The sequence below is a fragment of the Macaca nemestrina genome, chromosome 3 (assembly GCF_043159975.1).
Source record: "Macaca nemestrina isolate mMacNem1 chromosome 3, mMacNem.hap1, whole genome shotgun sequence".
NCBI classification, from domain to species: Eukaryota; Metazoa; Chordata; class Mammalia; order Primates; family Cercopithecidae; genus Macaca; species Macaca nemestrina.
Window position 1 is genome coordinate 170,076,824 of NC_092127.1, and position 16,388 is coordinate 170,093,211.

The 16,388-nt window shown below is 35.3% G+C and overlaps 1 long non-coding RNA gene and 1 pseudogene across 5 annotated transcripts in view; both read right to left on the minus strand.

Moving 5' to 3' along the window:
- Positions 1 to 16,388, minus strand: part of LOC105487803 (uncharacterized) — a 220,036-nt gene that overhangs the window by 94,985 nt on the left and 108,663 nt on the right. Inside the window, exon 5 of one of the 5 annotated variants that reach the window (XR_011621404.1) lies at positions 10,014 to 10,117. The exons of the other annotated variants lie outside the window; for them this stretch is intronic. This is a non-coding gene — a long non-coding RNA (uncharacterized lncRNA). Of the gene's footprint in view, positions 1 to 10,013; positions 10,118 to 16,388 lie in introns of those variants that run through there. 5 annotated transcript variants of the gene reach the window in all.
- Positions 2,575 to 3,582, minus strand: LOC105487805 (immunoglobulin-binding protein 1 pseudogene; annotated as a pseudogene).

Sequence of the window (16,388 nt, forward strand, 5' to 3'; positions counted from 1 at the left end):
CAAGCCTATTTTAAAGCATCTCATGTAACCCATAAATAACTCATTCGTACATACTAAGAAGAGTATCATGTTATGCAAAATTTCCGGGAACCCAGCTGTAATTCCTCCTCATTTCTTCCTCAACCCACCATTGTGACTTAACATCATATTTGAAAGCTGTTATACTACTTAATGCTGCCAAAATCATGAACAAGTTGGAAGTTAGGGGTCTCTGGAGTTGGCATTTAGGATATGGAAGTAATACATTATAATTAAAAAGTCTACTGCCCTTGGCTTGCTGACATGATTTTGAAACCTTAAATCCCCAGTCATCTACTTCTGGTGATTTCTATAAGAAATATAGGTCATTCAATAATAAACAATGTATAAGTCTAGGATATTTTCTGACTTCTACATTCAGTGAATGTGTATTTGTAAATATTATCTTTAGCTATGGCAAAAATTTAGTTATAAATTGGGTAGAGCTATGAATAATAGCTTCCTTTATTCTACAATATTTGTAAACCTGAGATTTGAAATATAAGTTGCAAATTAAGCTAAAAGCAGAGTAATTTTTAATTTTTTAATTTTTATATTTTATGGGTACATAGTAGGTATGTATATTTATGAGATACTTTGATACAGGCATGCAACGCATGTAATAATAATTACATCATGGTAAATGGAATATCTTTCCCCTCAAGTGTTTATACTTTGTGTTACAAACAATCCAATTATACTCCTACAGTTATTTTAAAACATAAGATTAAATTATTATTTACTATAGTCATTCTGCTGTCCTAGCAAATATTAGGTCTTATTCTTTCTAACTATTTTACTGAACCCATTAACTGTCCCCACTTTCCCCCCAACACTCCACTACCCTTTCTAGCCTCTGATATTTATCCTTCTACCCTCTATCTCCATGAGTTCAATTGTTTTAATTTTTAGCTCTCACAAATAAGTTTGAACGTGCAAGTTTGTCTTTCTGTGCCTGGCTTATATGACTTAACACAATGACATCCAGTTCCATCCACGTTGTCACAAATGACAGGATCTCATTCTTTTTCATGGCTGTATAGTACTTCATTGTGTGTATGTACCACATTTTCTTTATCCATTTGTCTATTGATGGACACTTAGATTGCTTCCAAATTGTGACTATTGTAAATAGTTCTTCAATAAACATAGAAATGTAGATATCTCTGGAATATTTTGATTTACCTTCTTTTGGGTACATACTTAGCAGTGTGATTGCTGGATCTTATGGTAGCTCTATTTCTAGATTTTTGAGGAAGCTCCAAAGCGTTCTCTGTAGTGGTTGTACTAATTGACATTTTCACCAACAGTGTTTGAGGGTTCCATTTTCCTCATATCAACTCCAACATTTGTTATTACCTGTCTTTTGGATATAAGCCATTTTAACTGGGTGAGATAATATCTCACTGTAGTTTCAATTTGCATTTCTCTCATGATCAATGATATTGAGCACCTTTTCATATACTTGTTTATCATTTGTATGTCTTCTTCTGAGAAATGTCTATTCATAACTTTTGTCTATTTTTTATTGGATTATTAGATTTTTCCTATAAAATTGTTTGAGCTCTTTACACATTCTGGTTTTTAGTCCCTTGTCAGATGGGTAGTTTGCAAATATTTCCTCCCATTTTATGGGTTGTCTCTTCACTTTGTTGATTGTTTTCTTTGCTATGCGGAAGCTTTTTAGCTTAATGTGATTCCATTTGTCCATTTTTGCTTTGGTTGCCTGTGCTTATAGGGTATTATTCAATAAATCTTTGCTCCAGACCAATGTCCTGGAGAATTTTCTCAGTGTTTTCTTGTAGTAGTTTCACACTGAAGTCTTAGATATAAGTCTTTAATTCATTTTCATTTGATTTTTGTATATGGTGAGACATAGGGGTCTAGTTTCGTTCTTCTGCTTATGGATGCACAGTTTTCACAAAACCATTTATTGAAGAAATTGTCTTTTCCTCAATGTATGTTTTTGACACCTTTGTTTAAAATGAGTTCACTGTAGGTTTGTGGCTTCGTTTCTGGGTTCTCTATTCTGTTCCTTTGGTCTCTGTGTCTGTTTTTATGCCAGTACCATGCTGTTTGGGTTAATATAGTTCTGTAGTATAATTTGAAATTAGGTAATGTGATTCCTCCAGTTTTGTTTTTTGTCTCAGAATAGCTTTGTCTATTCTGAGTTGTTTGTGGTTTCATTTAAATTTTGGGATTTTTTTTCTATTTGTGTGAAGAATATCATTGGTATTTTGATAAGGATTGCATTGATTCTGTAGATTGTTTTGGGTGGTATGGACATTTTAACAATATTGATTCTTCCAATCCATTAACATGGAATATCTTTTCATTTTTTGTATGTCTTCAATTTCTTTCATGAGTGTTTTATTATTTACTTATTTATTACTATCATTTTTAAATCACTTGACACTTTATTAAATGCAAAGTAAGATTTAGCATCTTTGACTTCACTGTACACAGCTGAAGTGGGAGCCCGGGGAGGGGAAGACTGCATGGTTTTCCTTGGCCAGGGAAGTGTGCACCCTGCAGTCCTGTCATGTTGTGGGAAGATCAGCCCATGTTCTGTTGGTTGCCATTGACCCTAGGATGGATGTCCTTCCAGTCATCCCATTCCCAAGCTCTGTAGAGTGTTTATTTTGTCACTCTCTTCTTCCTTTTCTTCTTGATCTTCCTGTTGCTGAGCTGCTTTTCTGAATTCCTCTGATGTTGCCGTGGCTATTTCCTGATTTGGTAACACTCCATTCCATATTTCCAATGTTGTTCATAACAGTCAGTCACCATCACAGTTGCCAGACTTGAAAACCAGCTCCAAATACTTTGGCTTGGACATGTTCCTGGTGAGAATGAAGGGTTTCACTGGAGGCCTCTCCAGGCGAGATGTGTTAGAAATTGAGGGCTCACTTGGAGAGTCTCTTTCTCTCAGGATCTTTATTTCCTGGTCAATGCTCTCAATCTCTTCTAAGCTGATACCAAACCAATTCTGAAGGTGAAGAACATAATATTCACTAACACGTCCATCATCTGATTGACCACTTTCCGCAGCAGATTTCATTGCAGACAACCTATGCTCCAACTCCTTCTTCTGCTTGTATCTCTCTATTTTAGCCTGTCTTTGAGATGCCATAGAAATGAGGCTAGGATAAGCCATGGAGGAATCAGCAGTGTGATTTTCAGCTGAGTTGTTCTCAGTTTGGGGCAGCTCAAACTCTGCCACATGAGAGTAATGGCACTGAGTAAAGTAGTTTATAAAGTGTTTTGGAGCCCGCTGCAAATGATCTAGATGCTTGCTGGGGTTGACTTGCTTCATGGTGAGGGTACCAACAGGCAATTCAGGTCGGTGGAAGCAATCTCTTACAAATCTTCATTTTGGATGAATGAGTCAAGCTTTGGTAACATTTTGGCAGCCTTCTCAAGGAGGTCCAGGCCCTTGAACACCTTCTCCTGGACTATCCAGGAACTGACAGGTTCAGTAGCTACTTCTACTTCATCCAGAAGCTGTTTGTCAATTTTGAACAGCTTAGGGAGCCACGGCAGCCATAGCTTGTCTTCAGCAGCCATCTTGGGGAGGGAGCCATGAGTGTGTTATAGTTTTTATTATAGAGATCTTTCACTTCTTTGGTTAATTTAATTCCTAGGCATTTACTTTTATTTGTGGTTATTGTAAATAAGATTACTTCTTTATTTCTTTTTCAGATTGTTCAATGTGGGGATGTAGAAATGCTACTTATTTTTGTATGTTGATTTTGTACCCTGTAACTTTGCTGAATTTGTTAATTAGTTCTAATAGCTTTTCAGGGGAGTCTTCTATTTTTCCCAAATATAAGATCATATCATCTGCAAACAAAGATAACTTGATTTCTCCTTTTCAAGTTTGGATGTCTTTTATTTATTTCTCTTATCTGATTGCTCTAGCTAGAACTTCCAATAATATGTTTAATACAGTAATGATAATGGGCCTCCTTGTCGTGTTCCAGATCTTAAGGGAAAGGCTTTCCGTTAGTCTGTTATATATGGTTTTTACTGTGTTGAGGTAGGTTCCTTCTATGCCTTGTTTTTCTGAGGGTTTTTTTTTTTTTTAATCATGAAGGGATGTTGAATTTTATCATGAAGGGATGTTAAATTCACTCCTCCTCTATTTTTCAGAAGAGTTCGAATAGGATTGATATTAGTTCTTCTTGAAATGGTTGGGCAATGAAGCCATCGGGTCCCAGGCTTTGCTTTACTGGGAGACTTTATTATGGCTTTAATCTTGTTACTTGTTATTGGTATTTTCAGGTTCTGGATTTCTTCATGGATCAATCTTGGTAAGTCGTATATATCTAAGAATTTATTCATTTCCTCTAGATTTTCCAATCTATCAGCATCCAGTTGCTCATAGTAAAAAGCAGAATAATTCGTAATCATCATATCAGCAATGTTTCGAAAATAAATATTCAGAAATGTATTTCTAGAGAAGACAGGAAGATACTTAGAAATACCTTTAAATTAAAAGTTAATAATTGGTTTTCTATATAATTAAATCCACTGAACCGAACTTAAAATGTTTCTACTGGCTCATTGTGCTTTTAAGTTGCCTTAAGTTAACTTTCAAGATTAGTAACTGGTGAATTGTTCTAACACAATTAGCTTCACTTAATTACAATAACATTGATATAAAAGTGTAAAAAGTCAAGAAAAACAAAGTGATTTCAGTAAGGTGCAAATAAAATTGTGTGTATCGTGTATGCATGTACATTTATATGTAATTGATATACACATTTTAAAATATTCAATTAATACAGGATTCAAAATATATAAAGAGAAAAATACATAAAGTACAAGTCAATGCCCTGTTTTAATCCAATTTCACAGTGAGAATTGCTCACTTGTGTCTTTTGAGATTCAGGGAAAAAAGTTTCTCAACACACAGATTTACAGTAGAAACGATTCTGAAAAAATATTAATCCTAAAACAGTAAGTCCACATTGCCAGTCATAAGTTTTTTTCTTCCACCCGAGATCCATAGTATAAAAGGAAAACAGGCATAACTCCATTCATACTTTATTTAAGCACTTATCCATTGCTAATTTCCTTAGATTTGAGCCTCAGAAAATCTGGAGATAGAGTAAAATTTGCATAAATAGGGTGATAATATTTGCCACTAAGGTACAATAATATTTCTTGGACTCCTTGAAATCAAGGTCAGTTATAATTATTGCACTATTTCTACTATAAGGCTTGCGTCTTTACTGACATTAAAGGGTATATGAGTTCCTTACTGTAAGACTGCACAGTGCAAAGATTATATAAACAAATGTAAATCACCACGAAAATCTAGTTCATTCCACTTTTACCACACACCATTTTACAGTTCTAAATATCAATAATCTTCAAAATGTGTGACCCATGGCCTCATTAAGCATAAGAAACCTTGGCACCTTGGCACTCTTATTTTCAGACTCAATAATCAATGCTGCCCATATTCTTTCATGGCCCCTCTAACATGACTTTCTTCATCTGAATTTACACAAGAGTAAAGGGAGTTTGCTCAAAACTCAGGCAAAGTAACTGAAAAACTTTCAAAGCAATTCCAGGATTTAATGTGCATTGAGAAAACATTTCTCTAGAGACAAAAACTAAAAAAACACATTAGAATATGTATGACCGCCACGTTCTCTGGTTCTATCTCACTGCCAAACAGCAGGATACATAGAAGGAAATACAGACACTCTGCATAAACATATGTTAATGTTTGCCAAGAAATTTTCTTTTTTATTATTATACTTTAAGTTCTAGGGTACATGTGCACAATGTGCAGGTTTGTTACATATGTATACACGTGCTGTATTGGTTTGCTGCACCCATTAACTCATCATTTACATTAGGTATTTCTCCTAATGCTATCCTTCCCCCCTCCCCACCACCCCATGACAGCCCCCAGTGTGTGATGTTCCCTACCCTGTGTCAAGTGTTCTCATTGTTCAGTTCCCATCTATGAGTGAGAACATGCAGTGTTTGGTTTTCCGTCCTTGTGATACTTTGCTCAGAATGATGGTTTCTAGCTTCATCTATGTCCCTACACAGGACATGAACTCATCCTTTTTTATGGCTGCATAGTATTCCATGGTGTATATGTGCCACATTTCCTTAATCCAGTCTATCATTGATGGACATTTGGGTTGGTTTCAAGTCTTTGCTATTGTGAATAGTGCCACATAATAAACATATATGTGCATGTGTCTTTATAGCAGCATGATTTATAATCCTTTGGGTATATACCCAGTAATGGGATGGCTGGGTCAAATAGTATTTCTAGTTCTAGATCCTTGAGGAATCACCACACTGTCTTCCACAATGGTTGAACTAGTTTACAGTCCCACCAACAGTGTAAAAGTGTTCCTATTTCTCCACATCCTCTCCAGCACCTGGTGTTTCGACTTTTTAATGATTGTCATTCTAACTGGTGTGAGATGGTATCTCATTGTGGTTTTGATTTGCATTTCTCTGCTAACTAGTGATGATGAGCATTTTTTCATGTGTCTGTTGCTTGCCAACAAATTTTCAAAATGAAATAAGGCATATCCTAGAAAACTTCTTCATGTAAATATCTCCCTTGTAGAAGACCTTTTGGTATTCAATACCCAGTGTTCCAGTACATTTTTTTATATCTTACCAAAATGTTATTTAGCAAATATTTATATAAGAACATTCTGTATTTAAATCTGCAAAATGCAATACAAATATTTATCACAAAATGATTTAAAAAAAAAACCTAACTCATTTATTCTTTTGAGAAATGTCTATTCTAATCATTTTCCCATCTTTAGATTGGATTATTAGATTTTTCCTATAGAGTTGTTTGAGCTCCTTATATATTCTGGTTATTAATCCCTTGTCAGATGGGTATTGAGCTACCATATGATCCAGCACTCCCACTGCTGGGTATATACCCAAAAGAAAGGAAGTCAGTATATTGAAGAGATCATCTGCTCTCCTATGTTTGTTGCAACATTGTTAACAATAGCTAAGATTTGGAAGCAATCTAAGTGGCCGTCAATAGAAAAGTAGATAAAGAAAATGTGGTACACATACACAATAGAGTGCTATTCAGCCATAAAAAAGAATGAGATCCAGCCACTTGCAACAGCATGGATGAAACTGGAAATCATTATAAGTAAAATAAGCTAGGTACAGAGAAACAAGCATTGCATGTTGTCACTTATTAGTGGGATCTAAAAATCAAAACAGTTTAACTCACGGACAGACAACACAGAAGGATGGCTACCAGGGGCTAGGAAGGATAGTGGGGGGTGGTGAAGAGGTAGGGATAATTAATGGGTACAACAAAATAAAAAGAATGAGTAAGACTGGCCGGGCGCGGTGGCTCAAGCCTGTAATCCCAGCACTTTGGGAGGCCGAGACGGGCGGATCACGACGTCAGGAGATCCAGACCATCCTGGCTAACACAGTGAAACCCCGTCTCTACTAAAAAGTACAAAAAACTAGCCGGGCGAGGTGGCGAGCGCCTGTAGTCCCAGCTACTCGGGAGGCTGAGCCAGGAGAATGGCGTAAACCCGGGAGGCGGAGCTTGCAGTGAGCAGAGATCCGGCCACCGCACCCCAGCCTGGGTGACAGAGCGAGACTCCGTCTCAAAAAAAAAAAAAAAAAAAAAAAAAGAATGAGTAAGACCTACTATCTGATAGCACAACAGAGTGACTATAGTCAATAATAACTATACATTTTAAAATAAATTAAAGAGTGTAATTGGATGTTTGCAAGTCCATGGATAAATTCTTGGAAGAATGGATACCCCATTCTTAACAATGTATTTATTTCATATTTTGATGACTGTATCGAAACATATCATGTACCTCATAATTAGATATACCTATTATGTACCCACAACAATTAAAAAGTAAAAAAGTAAAAAGCACTTCAAATTATATTCTAAACACCATTGATCATAAGATACAATTACACCTAGACATTTTGACAAAGATCACTGGGTGCCAAGGATAAGTGCCTCTTGTATATTAGTGAATCTGAGGCACCATTGTTTCATAATCAGTGGAAGGACTTCTCAGCCATAGTGGGCTTGTCCTGACTGTATTTCCGCAGGGTACATTTTTAAAGAGGGCATCAGAGGGAGTCATTATTTCTGTTCTTGATAAAGAGACTAATTGTGAACTTATTTTTTCTTTTTATCAGTACCAGTGACAGGCATTTGCTGAGACAAAGTGACAGGTGTAAAGTTGACCTCTTTCTTACACAGCCTTTGTTTCTTCCTAGTGTCTTATGGATTCCTAAAAAGTTAACGAAAGCTAAAGGAATCTGTGAAAAAGGAAGCAAACAGAGTAAAGAGAAAAAAAGAAAGATTAACAAACCATATTCATTGATAACAGAAATAATTTGTGGATTGTTTCTATCATAACCACTATTTATTAAAGCTTTAGTTTATTTAAAAGTAAATTTAAGTAAAATTTAAAACTGTCCCGTCACATAGTTCATGCTGTAATGTTATAATGAAAGTATTGCAGATGATCCAATGGATTGGAAGTTTCCATTAGGGATTGGAGAAAACTAATTTAAATTTTGAATAACAATTATAAGTAATTCCCAATTTAAATTTATAATCCACCCTTTAAAATTTAGAAACAATACTAATACTTTATGATAAACTTCACTCTACGATATACCTATTTATATTTTACTTATATTTTACTTGCTATGCTAGAGATAATTTGTGTAACACTTCACACACTATTTTGGTGACAGATCTGCATGACGCCAAGTGAACAATGAACGAAAGGGTTACGTAAGTCAAAATCTCAACTGTCCTGCTGCTCTATGTACTAGCAGCATGGCTAGGCAAGTTGTGTTATTGCTCAGTCTCTTCATTTGCTCAATTGTTGTGATATTAATAGGGCCTACTGCATAGGGTAATTTTGGTTGAAAATGTAGAGTAGTTCATACTATAAAACTGAAAAAGGCTTTCCATCCAAGTAAACACTGCTTTTTAACTGTTTTAACCCAATTGTCCTTGTCTATGGAATCCACTACATAATATAACCGACCTTACAGAGTTGTGAGGATTAAACATACGCGTGGATGTTGTTTTTAGCTCCAAATCTGCATCAGAATGAATTCCTAATAAATGTGATCTTTTATTTTTATTATCATTGTGAAAATCCAGTGTGCTCGACTTTTCATTTTCATACAGATTGAAAAGCCCTTTCTACAGACATCTAGACTCAGAAATAAGCCATGGCTGGCTTTTGCTGTGTGAGGGAACAAACAATCCCCGGGGTCAGATCCTGACACAGAAATGTCATGGGGAACTTCAATCAACAGCAAACCACCTTAACCCACAAGGACAGGAAAACGCTGTAAAAGATAGATGAGACCACTGAAATAAACAAACAAAAAAAAAGTAAAACAAAACTAGTATGTCATCATGGTAGTTAACTTTTAAGAACACAGTTATTATTACTTTTTAGTCTCTCTAGCCTAATCACTGATTAAATATATTTGCCTCCAAGCACTAGGCTCTGCTCTTGCCTCAAGAAAATTATATACCTCTTTTCCCTAAAAAAGCTTTATTTTGATCCAAGATGTATATATTTCCTCAGGCTACATTTTTAAAGAGGGCATCAGAGGGAGTCATTATTTCTGTTCTTGATAAAGAGGCTAATTGTGAACTTACCTTTTTTTCTATCAGTACCTGGTGACAGGCATTTGCTGAGACATAGTGACAGATGTAAGTTGACCTCTACAAAATTGTAACCTAGTTTCTGCCCATATAATAACTTACAGGCATCAAATAAAAATGTATTCTATGAAAGCCTAACTTCAGATTATTTCAACTTTAAAAAACATATAGTTAATAATGTACTTAAATTATAAATATTTATCATGACTAACTGTGTGCAATACTTAATCTTTAATTTAGAAAGCAGAGCATATTGTGAAAGAGCTATTGTAACAAGCAGTGGATAAGAGAATGAACATACCTGTCCCAACTCTGATCTTGATTTGTTGTGTGACTTTGAATATAACATGCTTCCTTGTGTTTATGCATTCTACAGATAGCTTCTCTTCTATAAAATTAGATTACCTGGATAGATGAATAATTAGATCCCTTTTAATTCTGGCATTTTTGTGATTTGGTGAAGCTGGGCACCAGAGAACAGTTAGCACGATTCCTAGCTGCAATGGGTAAGTGTTAAGGCTATACTACATGCCAAGCACTGTACCAAAAACTTGAGTTGAAAATATGTGGATTGGGCAGCAGAAAAAGTATACTCTGAGTTGTGTGTGTGTGTGTGTGTGTGTGTGTGTGTGTGTGTGTGCGCTCTGGAAGATGTACCTAGGCATTCCTGGAGTCGTGCACAAGGTTTGGCATTATTGGTTGGAGTGGAATTCACATTGTTGATTGAATGAATGAACACTGGAAAATTCCTTAAATTGTCAGTTCCCAGAAAAGTAGCTTTAAGAGGAATTATCAGAGGTAGAACAACACATGGAACAGAACTTTGGGCCTGACTTTTCAGGGCAAATGCAAAATAAAAAAGCACAAGTTACAATAGTAAAAGTAGCCTTTGAAACAGAGGCTGTTGTCAAGGATGAGAGAGAAGCTCTTATGAGTACCTGACAAAGACTTTCAGTCACATTCCACACCTTTTAAAGTTCACTGCCATTAACATATGATCCTTAGGTTGTATAGACGCATGCAATTCTTATTTCTGAGGAAACAAGCTTTAAGTCTCTTGTTAATGTCTCAATTCCTTGATCATTGACATTGTGACACTCTTTGACATTAAAGTTGTCACCCTCTGAGTCAAAGCAGGACAGATTTCCTGTCTATAGTACAGGGCAACACTGTTGCCTGTACTTTGAGACTACCACACAATTCATCATGAATACTGTCAGAAAGGCACACTATGCCCAGGCCCAAAAGCCTTAGGCAATGATTTGTGCTTGGTTCAGCAGGCCAGATGCAGTTCTGCACGCTTGAGGCTCTTCCTAGGGCACAGGGACATTCTAAGAGATTTTTAAATCTTACAGAATTTAGAGCCCAGAGGGCACCAATCGCTATTCATTCAATTTCTTTATCAGGAAAATTAAAAGTTGAAGCTAAGAGAGATTTAATATTAACTCAAGGTCACATGGCTAATTACTGGAAGAAGATTTGAGTAAAGACTTAATTCTTAACTTCTCATTTCAAAATTATTTGCAATACAGCCCCATATTAAAAAGCAAGACGTTTTTGGTCAGGCGCGGTGGCTCATGCCTGTAATCCCAGCACTTTGGGAGGCCAAGGCGGGCGGATCACGAGGTCAGGAGATGGAGACCATCCTGGCTAAGACGGTGAAACCCCGTCTCTACTGAAGAAATACAAAAAACTAGCCGGGCGAGGTGGCGGGCGCCTGTAGTCCCAGCTACTTGGGAGGCTGAGGCAGGAGAATGGCGTGAACCCGGGAGGCGGAGCTTGCAGTGAGCTGAGATCCGGCCACTGCACTCCAGCCTGGGCGACAGAGCGAGACTCCGTCTCAAAAAAAAAAAAAAAAAAAAAAAAAAAAAAAAAAAGTAAGTTTTTTTTTTGTTTGTTTTTTGTTTTTTTCTGGAGATAGGTAGAGCATACAAGCACAGTTTAAAACCAGATGATCTACAAAACGGCAAAAGAATCATAAACTCCATTTCACTTCTAACTCTCTTTGGTTTCCAAGGCTCTTTCTAGGACACACAGCAACCATCATAAACCCATTTTGTTAAAACTAGATTTGAAATACTGAGAACTGTAGAGCGGGCCATGGGACAGTTGTACTTCCTGTAATGTCTGCTGGAGGGTCACATTTGTTAGTAAGAGATTTTGAAGGAAACACGCTCCAGCTGCATGCCAGGCTCATACTTATGGTTATATAGAGGTAATGAGCAAAGTATGAAAAGTTGCAGTCGGGAAACCTGTTTAAGGACAGAATCATTGTCTTTAAAAGATATCAGATGTTGGCAACAAACTGAATGATCAGGGCCATGATACCTGGAAGATTAGAGGCAAGTCTAAATTTAAAATACTATAAAATAAAGAGAAGTAAAGTAAAATACAACTACTAATCTACAAGAAGAAGGGATTGAAATGACTCTTGCCTGTATATTTAGACTTAACTCTCAGTACTTCATATGCTACATTTCATTCACACTGTGTGATTTCTCAAACATTCTCATTCATGTGGTCCTTAGAACACATGATTCTCTCTTCTGGTATATTCTTTCCAGGTTTACAACCTATTCCACTATTCATTCATCATTTAGAATGAAGCTCAGATTTTGTCTCCTTTAAGTAGAGTGATTATATTTTATTCAAACAAGGACAACTTGAAGTGAGAAGGATATACTGTTGATAACCACATATTATAAGAGGTATAAATAGTATAACCAGTTCTGTTCTGGGGAAACTAGTGGGTGAGGACACTTTAGTCTAAAGTCCCTCTTAGCACTATAGATTATAGGTAGTAGTTATCTCAATTCTGATTAAAAATCATTCTCAACAAATAAACCTTTATAAGTCAACTTATTTTTAAATGTTCATAATGTTATTCTGATTCTAGTCAGATACGTTCAATGTGAGAGTTTTTATTATCTTTTTACAAAGCTACAGCTTTTCATTTGAGAGAAAAAAAAACCTTACATTTAATTTGATTGTACATTCTTCAAAGTGTAGAAAGTATTAAACAAAGACTATGTAAATCCTGTGTATAAGAAAAAAAAAAACTCATTGTCAATAAAAAAACACTGAAAACTAAAATGTAAGACAAAAAAAAAAAATGAATCCTCTTCTAAATTTTCTCTTCATTGTCAATCCTGAAGGGTAGATGTTTGATCACAATTTAGTCTAAAATTTTCATTAAGCTCTATTCATTTGAAAACAACTCTTTAGTGTCCTTAACTGAAGGGAACTATGCTTGGCAGGTGACATAAAGAAGAGTGAACCAGCCATTTGTGTTCTAGATAGACCTGCCTTATGTGTCAGCAAATCAAATTCTTCATGGGACAATAAAGGGTGTATATATATATTTCCCTTATCTTCCAGCACATCTCTTAAACTTTAAATAATCTGCTGTGAATCTCCTGACAATTATGACAAGTGAAATTTCAGTTTTCCCATTGGGGCTGGCATTTTGTTTTGAAAATAGTGATGAGCAACATATGATTGTCAGAGGAAATAAAAGGAAAATATTTCCATTCTATCCATGGGCAAACATATATATAGATTTATACAATAAATTATACTACACAGTATAATTTTTAAAACTATCTGATTTTGTAGAACAGGACATCTGCTCTTTTCAATCAATGAATTCTTTTAACTGTTGGAGCTGATTGAATTCCATTGAGCTGATAGAAAAGCAGATTTTTTATATTATGGGTAGTTATTCTACAATAAATCATCACAATCACCTGCAATAACAAAAGCAATCCAAATATGAAAAGAATTTTAGCCATAATTTGTTGAATGTTTACTATGAGCTACATTTATTCTTATTTTAAAAATCCCTAAAGCGTAGTAGTGTAGTCCTGAAGGCATAGAGTGATTAAATAATATTTCTGAGGTTTCACGTAGCTGGTAAGTAAATAAATACAAATATAAAAAATAGTAATAAAAAATAGTTACAATAATAAAACAATGGAAATACTGGCTGTAATTTGTGTAATCTTTCCCTTGAGCTAGCTATCATTAATCTATACTTACAAAAAACCATTCAGCGTAAATTGCACAGTTCCAATTATCCAGATGAAAAACTGAGAGATAGAGAGAGTGAATAACTAACATGCTAGTAAGTGTATAATAATAATAAAAACAGCAATCATGACAATTATGAAAAGCTTGAACAATTGATAAGTCCTTCCTAGCACTATAGGTAGACTCTATTCTAAATAGTTTTCAAAAATGTGGTTGAAGGTGCTGTATTTACTCTCCTCTTTCTTTTCTCTCTATGAAAGCCACGCACCGTAGTTTCTTCTAGTAGGTCATCTTGGCCTCCTTGCTAATCAACCTAAATGTTCATCAATGACAAACTGGATAAAGAAAATCGGTGCATATACACCATGGAATACTATGCAGCCATGAAAAATAACAAGATCATGTCCTTTGCAGGGACATAGGTGGAGCTATTGCCATTATCCTTAGCAAACTAACTCAGGAACAGAAAAGTAAATACCACATGTTCTCACTTATCAGTGGGAGCTAAATGATGAGAACACATGGACACATGGAGGGGAACAATTACACACTGGGGCCTCCCAGAGGGTGGAGGGTAGGTCAAGGGAGAGGATCAGGAAAAGTAACTAACGGATACGGGAACAACACACACTGGGGCCTACCAGAGAGTAGAGAGTCGGAGGTGGGAGAGGATCAGGAAAAATAACTAATGGGTACTAGGCTTAATACCTGGGTGATGAAATAATCTGTACAACAAACCCCCTTACACACATTTACCTATCTAACAAACCTGAACATCCTGCAAATGCACCCCTGAATTTAAAATAAAAATTTTTAAAAAATTAGTCGTTATTCATTAGAAAAATCCCGAGGTATTATTATTTCTCTTAAAATGATAACAAATTAAAGCACAGACTGGCATGTCTAAATCAAAGGCTCATGATGTCAATTATTATACTAGAAGGCCTCAATCATAAGAGGATAATATGTTGTTCAAAAGATAAAATAATAATAGTAAAAATCTCAGGTTTTCAGATAAATCTGCAGATTTTATTTTAAGCATTGAAATAGTATATCTGCCCCAATTATACAAAACCTTGGCTAGCTAATTGGCTAGTTTCACCATGGAAGGGCTTTTGATTCTTCATATTGAGCATCTATTTAAAGATTATTAACACGGAAAAGCGATCTTGCACCTAGAGCCTTTTTTCATGCAGTCTATTCACAAGCATGCCAATTCATCAAAACTCCTTGTCATTCCTCTCCCCAAAAAAGCCCAGATTTAAATTTATCTATTTGACAACTAATGTATATGGTCCTTAGTACATCAACAAAGTTATTTACACCAAACTGAATTGGGAGATCTTCATTCCTATGCATTTATTTCCTAAAGATCATAGTATATGCAAAACCTGCACACATGACCTTTTCATGTATCTATATATTATCCTTAATGGGTTGCCTATTAAAACAGTCTGAATGCACAAATAGCTCCTTTTGACCACCAAACCATCCCAGGGGGAGGATTTCAGCAAGAAAAGAGGGAGAGAGTATGTGAGAGGGAGAGAGAGAGTATGTGTGAGAAAGAAAGAAAAAAAAAGAAGAGTGAGAGAAAGGAGATAATCCTCAAAGAAAAAGTCTCTATGGAGAAGGTAATACTTTCTATTACTTAGTGAATTAAAAATTCAAACAATTTATGAAATAAAAGAAATAATTTATTTTTTATCCTTCCTCTTCTTAACAGGATACCCTTAATGTTAATCAGATTCCTCAATTATTCAGAACACTATTGCACACTATCAAAATGTCCTTAAGTAAGTATATACATATCTTTTGTATATGCACCATTTATTGATTCCACAAATGTTTATTAAGTATCCAATGGGTGACATATATTTTTAGATATAATCAAGTATATCCCCTAACTACCTTCAAGTTGTTTTAGTTTTGTCGAATATGCAAAAACAACTAATGATAACATGATAAAGAACATTGGTACAAAATGAAAAGAGATCAGCTGGTAGAAAGAAGTGAAACAGGCAAGAGTTCACGTATGGATTGTAATTGCTTTATTATTTCCCTTCCAGACTACAAACCTATTGAGAACAAGCTTCATGATAGAATTGCCATTTTGTCCTTCGACAGGTCTCCACACAAAGTTTTCCTCATAGTAAACACTCTGCATATCTGCTAAATAACTACATAAACTAGAAAGTAACTATGATTTGCCTTCAACTATGGTAGCTTCACTGAAAACACAACATTTCAACAGAAATTGTATACTCTTCAGAACAGCTCTATGTGTGTACGAAGAAAATTGCTCCATAATTAGAAAAACTGTTCCCCACTCGCTCTTCAAGAATATGATGACCAAAATTGACATTTTCCTAACCTGAAACTACATTCTAGATTGAGGAAAGTAAAATAATAGTGTTTGTTATAACCCTTCACATGCTGTGTGGTTTTTTAAATCATGTAGAAGACTTACTTTGACTTTTAAAGACAAAAATGAACAAATAAAAAATAAGTTGAAAAAAATCAACCAAACTTCCTATGAGGTAGCAAATATGAAATGAAACTGGCAAATATAAAAATGTATTGGCAACTTTAAAATTTGAAAAACATAACCATGAATCATATTTGATTTTTATAAAGAATTGCATTTGAT